Consider the following 12201-nt stretch of genomic DNA (forward strand, 5'->3'; position numbering starts at 1 on the left):
AGTTAAGTCATTCGTGGACTTTGTTCACAATGTTGTTTTCAGAACAAAACATTGTAGGTAATTAACATTGTGTTCTTTCATTTTCAGGACACTCAATTATGAGAGCATCTAGGTGGATGCTGTCCATTGAGGGAAGTGTTGTCTTGACACTGGACAGTGACAAGTTTATAACTGCCTTAGCTGTGCTCTTTGCACCACCGACTGTTAGTGGGACACTTGTTTTTTTAGTTTTTGTTGCTCACTCAACCCAAACCACAAGTTTTTTGTGTGTTTTTGTTTAATTTACATTTGTGCACTTAAAGGGATAGTTGGCCTTAAAAATGAAAAATTCTGTCATTGTTTATTCACCCTCAAGTTGTTCCAAACATTTTTATCCGTCTGTTGAGCACAAAAGAAGATATTTTAAAGAATGTTGGTAACCAGACAGCTGACGGCACCCCCTGACTTCTATTTTTTATTTATTTTTTTCTTACAATGGAAGTCAACTGTCTGGTTACCAACATTCTTGAAAATATCTTAGAATGTTAATAGTTTTAACTGACTGAATTAATTAATAGTTCTTAAAGTCATTGAATAAGACATATTTGATAAGAACATTGTTTGGGTTGCCTTTTGATTTGCAGGTATTCTGAAGTAGAATTATAATATTACATCCTATAGATTTATATACTGTAATAACTACTTATTATAATTATAATATTTAACATTATTAGTAATTTTTCAAAATTATAGTAATATTTAGCAGTAATGTATCATTCTAGATATTACAGTACAGTACTGTATTATTAATTACAGCAGAAGCAGGCTAAAATTAGAAAATGCCATAAAAATACGGTAAAATACTGTTGTGTAGAATGACAGTACTGGGATTGTGTACTGTAAATCAAAATACAGTAACTTGCTGGCAACCGTGCTGCCAGTACTGTACTGTAAAAATACAAGAAAATCGTTAACAGTGTGGACCACAAAACCGGTCATAAGTCACATGGGTATATTTGTAGAGATTAAACAATGAGATTTGTCTTTAATTTTATGTTTTTTGCTTGGCAGAAAAAAAAACACTGTATAAAAATATTAATTTTTCTGTATAAAAAAGTGAATTACTATAATTTATCATCAATGTCATAATACTTAAAATAACAGCTGATTTGTTAATTTAGAGAGAATTTTTCTAGGTTTTTTTTTTTTTTACTACAGAGGGTTTTGACTACAATTTAAGATAAAAGAAAACAACCTGAAAAAAAATCTGTAATTTTCTGTAAAATTTTTATTTATTTTTTTACTAATATATATATATATATATATATATATATATATATATATATATATATATATATATATATATATATATATATATATATATATATATATATATATAAAACCACAATAATATATTCAGCAGGTAAAACATGTCCTGTGCAAATGTAAATTTCATATTTTCCAAAAAATATCATACTGTTAGAGGCAAGGGAAGTTGAATCCAATCACAGTTTATTAACATAAAAAAATAAAATAAACATAACAGCAAGGAACACAGAGATACCTCAAGAGATTCGAGAGAGTCAAGTGTTGATGGATCTTCTCAGTGACTGAATCACAAAGAATGCATTCAGCTCTATTGAGAGCCAAATGTGCTGTGTTCAAACGCCAGATTCTTATCACTCTATTGAGAATCAGGCGAAAACAGAGTCTGTTACCATCACCATGACTGCCTCCAACACCCTTGAGAGCCAAACACACTTGTGCAAATGTTACATGACTATCCTTTGAGAGAGAATTAAAGAAGAACAAAGCTCCTTACCATGAAACCCATGCAGACAAGAACATGCAAACAAAGGACTCGTGGCTCAGCCGGTGTTTGCTGTGATGTGACAGTGCTATCCATTGAGCCACCATGCTGCCTTTCAGTGGATAAGACTGCTAAAAGAAACGTTAGAGCAATAAGGAACTCAAAAGAAAAAGTCTTACTGAAAGATGGCTTTATATGTGCACACGTCTAAAATGGTATTTGGTCAAACATTCAAATACTCACAAAAGTATGGACAAATGCCTGTCTTTTTCTACTTCAGATAAAAATGAGTGGGGAAACCAAACAAAACACAAAACTCTGAAGCCATTTTGTCAGTCTGTTTTTCCAGTCCCGTTTTGTTGGTGTTGTTTATTGCCTTTCTAAAATGCATAACCAAACAATCTCTTCTTTACAGGTGTCAGGACCATTCTGGCAGACACTGAGAAGAGAATTCAGGCTTTGGGGTCCAAGTGCTTTAGGAAGCTGTTTTTGCATCACTTATTTTGAACAGAAGACAAACAAAGTTGTGCAGAGCAGAATGAATACATTTGTCTGCCCTCAGGAGCTGCTGCTTAACTGAGAAATGACTTCTGTGAAGTCCTGATGGGTCAAGCACGTGGTACACATGGTATATGTTTATTATTTTTTTTATTTGATGATTATGATCAAAACAAAACAAAATAACTCTTATCTGCTCTCCCGAAGGTTCATATTTTCCATTACAGACATGGCATGTGGTAACATGTTGGTAGGTGCTTTGTAAGAGCTTTCAGTTTTGGGATTGAAAGTGTTGCTTGAAAGGTGTTGCATGTTAGTTTATGAACATTAATTAAAATGGTTTGCCAGCTTAGATTTTAAGAAAGTCTTCATCAAGAAATAAAGTTTGTCTCATGATCTGTGAGGATGTGTGAAAATAATAATAAGGATGGTTTCTGGCCTGTCTCCTTCAGCTGATGGTGCGTATGTGGCAGAAACAGCCTTGAGAATAAATGATCTAATTTGAAAATGCAATGAAATTGAAATTTTACAAACCAAGTCATAAACAAGTACAAAAACATGGATGTCATATTCATTTTCATGGATTTCAGTTAGATTCTCATTATTTCATATTTCCTTAGTTCTTATGTTCCCGTCTGTCTTTGGTTGTAAAGTTTATTCATTCATTCATTCATTCATTCTCCTCTTTCATCATCGGTTCATTCTGTAAATATTGCCCCTCTGTTCAGTTTTCTCATTGTCATTTTTTATTTTTTTTTAATAAAGTACATGCCGAATTTTAGATCTGCTTCGCCAACTTCAGCCAGAACCTTACAAGGGGAGACTTTTACATCATTTCTGGTGAGTGCTTCAAGGTTTAGGCTAGATTTGGCTATTCTACATCTGAATGACAGTAGGGTTAACAACCAAGAAATCACTAAATCAATGTTTGTCATCTTTCTAAATAAATAAATAGAAATAAAACATAGATATTCTTATTTCAGTCTTAAATGGAACATATTCCTGATACACTTTGCATTTTTGTTCCTATTTTGTCATCTTTTAATAATTCAGTGTACAAGTGGGATATTACATAATGATTGTACAGTCACATTCGTACATTAAAAAACAAACAAACAAAAAAAAAACTCATATCTTAGTGTCATGTTTTGATTGGTCAAGTCGCACGAGGGATGTGCATTCACAAAAATTTCCAGATAAAAAGACATATTTTTCACTTCCATTTGGAGTGACTCTCAGGTTAGGTTGTTTGTTGTTTGTCTTTAACGGACTCTGTGTTCATAATAATAATAATAATAATAACAAATGAGTAATTGAAGTATTTATAGCTTTCTGAAATAGTCAACATCAGCTGGAAAGAAAATGAGTGAAAGAGGGGAGTACATTTACAATTATACATTGCATATATCCTATATGAATTCATTATATATATTTATTTTAAAATATCATGCCTTTGTATTTTCATAGAACCTCTGATTTCAAAAGAAGATTGCATTAAATCTTAAGACTTATTCAGTCATTTCACTTCTGTGTCAAGTTTTGCAAATTCTCCGTTTTGGTTCAGGGAATGATACGATTTTTTTTTTATGTTAGAGGAACTTGTTTTCAAAGGTATGATGTTCCTAAAACGATCTTTGAACTTTTTGATTAACAACTCAACATTCTAGGAATGTTGATTAATATTCCAATAACATAAAAATGTCCAGTTTCCTAAAATGTTAATAGAATGTTATTCTTATTCTAAGGTTAGCATGATGTTCCTGAAACATTCTGACAAACATCATCATGTGTATGTGTGCACTCAGTTAACAAATTGTTGTTCTATGTATGTTTTCCAAACATTCTGTTTTGGTTATGGGAATGTTAAAATGTCCAGTTCTCTTGACGTAATAAAACTTAAGGTTTATTTGGATTGCACATAAATTTTCCATCCATTTGGATTACATAGTTTTAACATAAACAAATGAATAAACTAAACGTGATCAGATTCTAATGCTTTGGTTATGTAGACGGTAAATTCCCCGGTGTTAAATCATCACTGGTCGGTTTATATGGGAACCACCTGCAGAGGCCAGTTATTCAAAAGTAATCTGATCGGATTTCAGCTATCGGACTGGACCAAATCTTGAAAATGGGTTGTTTAAAAGGAAAAAAAAAATAAAAAATCAGATGATTATTTTGTGATTAGATCACAAAATCCAATCTTGGTTTTGATCTGGATAAAATCGGTTTGAGCTATTCAAAAAAAAAATTCCAAAAAAATCTGGATTATACTGATCCCATCAGAAGTGTGGGTTTCAGGAACAAAAATGTAAAATAACTTTCAATCAATACAATGGGCAATTAATACAATATTTCATCATGTAATATACATATACACATATTTTTATTTGGCTCTTGACTAGTTTAACGGTTAAAGTAATAAATTACAAGTAAACATTAGACTACATATTTAAACTTTCAGTAACCTACTGTAAAGTAAAAAAGAGATTTTGGTGCCATAAAATAATCCCCAAACTGCTATAAATATCAAACAAAAATATCATATTAAATTCAAAGTGTTTTTTGATGACTGTAAACAACATTGGCACAATCATAAGAGATGAACCAGACAAAATTCTTTGTGAGCGAAAGCAAAGTTTCTCCCGTGAACACTGTGCAGAACTTTTCTGAGAGAACGTAAAATCATAAATATTTCCCTTCTATATTCCTATATTTCTATATTCCTTCTATCACCCCTTTAGGGGCTCCATAGAGCACTAGTAATCCAAATTTGGTCATCTGAAAAAGTGTGTATCTTGATCAGGGCGGTTCAATCCAATTTTGTTTTGAAAACCAGCACAAAAGTAAAAGGGATTACCTGATCATGGATAGCAAAAGATCGGATTTCCAAATCTAGATCATTCTGATCCAGATTAATCTTTTTGAACAACTGACCCCAGAGTGTTAAAATAACACCGAAGAAGTGTTAAGTGGTTAATTGAGTGATGATTGTTTGATTTATTGAAGACAACTGATGATAACGAGCAGAATCACTGAAGGAAAGAGAAACACAAGAACTACCACTGACTTCCAGCCACAGCCTTAAAGGGCACCTAATATGCAAAATTCACTTTTACATGGTTTGGCCATAAATGTGTGTTGGCAGTGTGTGAGCAAAACCACCCTAGAATGAGAAAAATCCACCCAGTGTTTTTTTTACAATCTCAATAATTCATAAGCACTGTCTCAGAACGCCCTGTTCTAAGATTGCTCTCACTGTGACGTAGAATTGCGCTAAGCCCCACCCACGTGGTTTGATTGACAATCTGGTTTTGGCATAGACCCCGCCCTCGGTGATCTGTCAACCATCCTCCATTGTTTCAACGACAGCCGGTAATGTCTCCTAAGAAACATAAGTGTTCTTTTGTGGGATGTAATAATGAACATAGTAGTTTTCACTTTCTTCCGACATCAGAGCCACTGAAAACGCAGTGGATGGATTTTATTTACGAAGGAAAGGCGCCACTCAAAATTCCTAAATACGTTTATGTTTGCGCGAATATTTTTTTGACTGACGGTTTTGAGAACGAGGGTCAATTCAAAGCAGGTCTTGCTTCAAAGTTAATCCTCAAGTGTGGATCGTTGCCTACTGTTCGCGATCCAACGTCACCTCCAGAAGAAGTAAGTGTATTTAATGTTTTTTGAGCACATAGTCATTTCAGTCGATGTCAGCCACTTCAATAACAAATGCGTCTAAAGTTGTCGTCGTCGTAGAATGTCTGTGTATATAATTTAAACCTTGTATAGTGTGTATCTAACGTACTTAGCAAACGTTATCACAGTATTTGTGTTTGTAGTTTCAAAAAATTGCGCGAACGTTATCACAGTGTGTGTGTGTGTGTGTGTGTGTTGCACATCCATAATTGCAAAGGGGACGCGATTAAAACTCTATAAGTACATAAATGTATCAAATAACCATTCAGAGACGTCCTGCTCCATTCTCAATTGTGTTTCTTCTGCCGGAATCTCTTCATCATCTGGGTCTGATTCCGGTTCAAACATGTACGGCTGAATGCCACACAAAACAGCGGGTCTCTCACTCTCAGCCATTCTGCATTACCGACTGTTTATTGCCATAGGTATGCAAGTTACGCCCTCATCCAAAGGCAGGGCGGGGATATGCAGCTCATTTATATTTAAGGTGGTACACACCAAAACAGCTCTTTTTAAAACAGGCCCCCAAAATGACATTTTCAAATGGTTATAATAAATTAACTGTGGGGTATTTTGTACTGAAACTTTACAAATACATTCTGGGGACACCCAAGACCAATATTACATCTTGTAAAAAGGGGCATAATAGGTGCCCTTTAATGCCGAGTTCAGACTGCACGATTTTAGCCCCGATTTGGCTTGCCCACAGGTTTTGAGAAATCGCTGACAAATGCCTGAAATCACAGGCAAATCGGTGCTTGTTCACGCGAGTGAAAATCACGCAGTGTGAATGAGCAAAGATGTGATCTGAGAGACTCACCGACACCCGTGAGATATAGAGTCTGGGAACGTGACGTCAGCAACGCATTGCATTCTGGGACTTTAGGTCACGGACAGTACAGTAGAGACTGGGAAATAATGTTTTATATTATACAGTTAAAAACATATTAGAATGGTGAACGCTGGCTGTGTTATGAACTATCTGCATATACTGACCAGCGTGGAAAACGAATGTGAAATGGAGCGCCATTTTGTCCCATTTTCGGGACATTATAAAAAGCTTAACGTGGCGTAATGCTGGCGTAATGTAAGTAAACATCATACTAATAACCCAGAATTTGAACGCAACACGTTTAATTTCACGTTAAACGTTCTCCTCCCATAGAAACTATGTACAGCAAAGCAGATGAGCCCAGAATATGAACGGAACCCGTCTTATTACACGTTAAGTCACTGTCCATTAAGTGTTTTCTTTATGAGAGGAAAATGCTTGTGTTAAATGTGTTGCGTTCATATTCTGGGCTCATCTGCTTTTCTGTAGTAAACACCAAACTAATAAAGGATACTAAGTTTTGTTTGTCTTAGTAAATTAAGCCACGTTAAGCATGCTATAATGTCCCTCATTTTCTGCCTTTCAGCTTAGAAACGACCAGAGGTGGAAGTAACGAATTACAACTACTCACGTTACTGTAATTAAGTAGTTTTTTCGGGTTTTTGTACTTTTTTGAGTACATTTTTTAATCTGTAATTTTACTTGAACTTAAATACAAATTAAGCTTAGAAATCTACTTCGCTACTTGTAAAATCATATTCCGTTACTGAGTACGCCAACAATTTGAATTAATATTGAAACCATATGGCTCTGCTTTGACCAGCATATCGGTAGCCAATAAAGTTATCCGATCGTAAACGGACCAATGAAAACCCTGAAATTTTACCAGCGGCGCGTTCTCATCTCTCATATCCCCGACGCCTCCTCCTCCTGTCACTCGTTTCAGTTACAGCGCAGGATTGCAGGTATTGCGCATAATTTTAATCATACCCGCAGGTTTGTTGAGAGCGCATTATTGTATCGCGAGAGCACATTCATGTAATGGCCGAAAACGACACGAGCTCTCAAATAAACAAGTGAACTGCCTCTCCACTGAGCGCGCGCTCTGTGTAGTGTGCAATCGCGAATCTCTCCGTGCTCTTAAAATAAACGTCGTCAAAAGTTATCAAACAATCATAATAGACTTCCATGCCTGGCCGATGAAAATGCTACAGTCTCAACAAACAAAAGTGGATCTTTAATTTCTTTACAATGTAGCCTAGATGTATGTTTCAGAATGGGGCATTTATATGATTTTTACATAATAAATAACCTAGTCTGTGTAACTGCATCACTATACAAACATTATAGGTCAAACCATTCTGATGCATTTTATCTAAATAGCATTATATGGCTCTTAAAAGGGTTAGTTTAACCAAAAAATGAAATTTTTGTCATTAATTACTCACCCTCATGTCATTTCAAACCCGTAAGACTTCTTCATCTTCAGAACACAAATGAAGATATTTTTGATAAAATCCGCTTTCTGACCCCAGACTGCAACGCAATTGCAACTTTTGCAGGCCCAGAAAGATAGTAAAGACATTGTTAAAATAGCCCATGTGACTACAGTGGTTCAACCTTAATGTTATAAAGCGACCAGAATACTTTTTTTGTGCAAAAAAACTAAAATAACGACTTTATTAAACAATTTACTCCCTCCGTGTCACTCTCTGACAGTGTTCGTGTGAGCACCACAGCGCATGCATGTGATGCTGACACAGAATCCGGCCAATAAAATGAGCCGACTGTGTTTACTACGTCAACTGTGTCAGAGACTGACATGGAAGAGAATAAATTGTTGAATAAAGTGTTTTTTTTTTTGTTTATTTTGTGCACAAAAAGTATTCCGGTCGCTTCATAACATTAGGGTTGACCCATTGTTGTCACATGACTGTTTTAACTATGTCTTTACTACCTTTCTGGGCCATAAAAAGTGGTAATAACATTGCAGTCTATGGAGGGTCAGAAAGAGCTCAGATTTCATCAAAAAGATCTGAATTTGTGTTCTGAAGATGAACGAAGGTCTTATGAATTTGGAACAACACGAGAGTGAGTAATTAATGACAGAATTTTCATTTTTGGGTGAACTAACCCTTCAAGATACAGGGCATATAAAAATTCAGTGTTGTTATATTTCATTTACCTCAACTGAATTGAGGTAATTTGTTTTTGTTCCTGTTTTATTACTGACTGTTTTCTTGTCTTTTTTTGTAAATTCAATTCAGTTTGAAATCAAGCTTTCGTGTGCTGCATGTGAGCTACTGCAACAAAGTTACCCTACTGTAAAGACACAAATACACAGAGTAAGCAAATATTTAAGTGAAATTATTGTAACGGTAATTGATCAATGTTATTGGTATTTAAAATGATACTGAATATTGATCATTTGTATTGTATTGAAGTTAGAAATTCCAGTATTGTGACCACTAATTCATGCACTTCATGAATAAGGTGAAAGTGCTTTGTTAAAAAGTAGCTACTTTCTACTGATTGATTAAATATTGTTTGGCAATTCATTAAATATCGCCGGCTAAAAAGTAACTAGTAATTTTAGTACTTTGAGTAGTTTTTGAGAAGAGTAATTTGTACTTTTACTCGAGTACTTTTTTGACACCAGTACTTTAACTTGTAATTGAGTATTATTTCAGCAATGTAACAGTACTTACTTGAGTACAAATTTTTAGTACTCTTTCCACCACTGGAAACAACACAATGGTGAAAGTGAAACTCAATGAAAATAAACTTGACCTAAATGTGGCTTTGTCATTTGTATTTATTACAGATTCATAACTTCTGATCTGTTTGAATATGTACGTGCTCACGCCATTAATAATGTACGAAAACACGTTTAGAAATGTTTTTTGTGAAATAGCTCGTTGCGATCACTCTCCGTGTTCATAAAGCAGCACATCTTTGATTCAATGTTAAGCTTGTCTCGGTAAGAAATCATGTATTTATTCCATTTAGGTCCAGTAAAACTTACTTGGTGTAGCGACTCCACAGTATAATTAATTTCAGAGCTGCATTACAGAGGATCATGCTGTTATGTTATCCCTTAATGCTTTAACATGAAGAAATCAGGGCGATATGATGATATATGCTGGCTGAGATCAATCTATATTGTGTTTATTATTTTATCTGGCAGATATATCGGTGCCCCAGTTATTAAAAGCTGAAATAGAGAAATCACTTTGGTCCTGTGTGTGGTCCAATAGAAGGCGTCAGTATGATTTCTATGTGTGTGTATATCGTGTCCTGGCCAAACGACTGAGCGATCGAATGAACACAAGAGATTCAAATATAAGTCCATTTATTTTCAGTAAGTACAAGCAGCTCTTTTAAAAAAAATAACGTAATTACAGTCGTTTTTTCATCTGGTGAGTTGTATTTACTGTCATTGTACGCTCCTGAGCGTGACCTAAAACATGGCGGCGACTACCCAGAATGCAACGGGCAGTGACGTAGTTTGCCAAGCTCTATTGGCATGCTCAATATCTGGACCTGTCGGCGATTCAAAATCCTGGGCTGCGTTCAGCCCCGACAAAACCTTGCAAAACGTTTTTTAAACGGAAACATTGGCTGCGTCCGAAAACCTAGGTAGCTGTCTTGCTGCCTCGCTATCTTATAAGAGATTGACTTGTACGGCAGCATTTGTGCATGAAGGCACCTCATGAAATTGATTTCAGACAGACTTCTGAGGCAGCGTAACAGTTTAATGATCTACAGCAATATAGCGCGAGCTTTGGTGTGAACTAAACAAATATTTAATTACTACAGTAGTAATTTCTCGATAGAAATTATATCAAAATTGAAATATGTTGATCAAAATCGTACATTTATACACAAACTGAGCAGCAAACGCAACCTTCGGACGCCGACTTTATTTTTCTAGCTCAACTGTCACAGAATGGAAAGCACAGGATTGTGGGATATCAAAGGCAGCTAAGGATACATCTATGCTTCCTTCAAAAATCAATCTGAGGAAGGTATCTCATGAGAGAGGAAGTGAAGCTAGCATTGGATTCGGACGTGCCTTGATGCCTTCTTACCTTGAAATGTGTCCTCGGAAGGCAGCATTTTCCAGTTTTCGGACACAGTCAGTGATGCGTTGAACACCCCGTTCTGATGACGCAAGAGTTGCAACTATGGCAGCTGAGAAGGACATTTTTTTTGTTCTTTTTGAAGAATTTTCGGAGCCTGCTGAAGCTGGTATTTATAGGTGTTTAATACTGCAACAAACGCTCGATGTTACAGTCACTGCCCTTGCCGTTCAGAATAAAAGAGAACATCCCTATCCAGTGAAAGGATTTGTGGAAACTTCTAATTATTGTGATACAACTTTGCCTTACATTTCAGCATGAAAATACAAACATTTCAGGTGAAGGATAATCCACTTCTTACCTTTAAGACTGTGTCATGATCCCAGCTAACACACGACGTAACAGTTACGTAATGTATTCGTACTTTTTGGTAATGTCATGACTTACTAGTAACGTAACTACGACGTCGCATGCCAGTAATTTCATTACCTTCAGATTACCATCTCACAACGTCGTCAGTATGATCTCCTAACGTTACAAGATTACCAAGGACGTTCCAGATACGTCCTCTATTCGTAATATAATGGTAATTCCATGACTTACTGGCAACGTAATAGCAACGTCACGTGCTCGTAATGTCATTACCATCATTTACACATTCTTTATGTTATTATTACCAGAATTTGCAATATAAAACGTGTAACTAAATGTCAGACACAAGACTGAAATTTCCTTTAAGAAAAAAAAAAAATGTTTCTTTTCACCAAATCAGAGTATGGATGACTGCTTTTTATAGTGACGTGACATACAGCGCGCGCCTGTGCCCATACACGATACTGAGAGCAAAACGTCTTGAATGCTTTTATTTTATGTTTCGCTGTAGGCTATATGTTTTTATTTATAGTTTGAGTGTATTTCATTATTTTTATTTGGAGTTTTGTTCATGTTCGGTGTGTTTTTCAAAATAAATTAATTGAATTCATTTCGAGTCTGCATTCATCGTTCACAGCTGTTGGAATAGCCTTTACATTAGTTTGGGCAAATGAGGACATAAATTAGGTTAAACTACTGCATGTCCGCCCATAGAAAAATAAATAAATATAAGAATTACCAACTGATGACCAACACACAACTATTGATACACAACGTTGCCACGACGTCGCAGTAACTAACTGGCAACGTCACAAAGTTACGTTGTGGCGACGTATAGGCACCTTTCACTTTTCCGGTTGCCAGTTACGTCGCCACGACGAAAGTTTGGTCACCAAATTACGTTGCAGTTACGTAACAGTCACGTATTTTGG

This window comes from Chanodichthys erythropterus, chromosome 18, assembly GCF_024489055.1.
Source record: "Chanodichthys erythropterus isolate Z2021 chromosome 18, ASM2448905v1, whole genome shotgun sequence".
NCBI lineage: Eukaryota > Metazoa > Chordata > Actinopteri > Cypriniformes > Xenocyprididae > Chanodichthys > Chanodichthys erythropterus.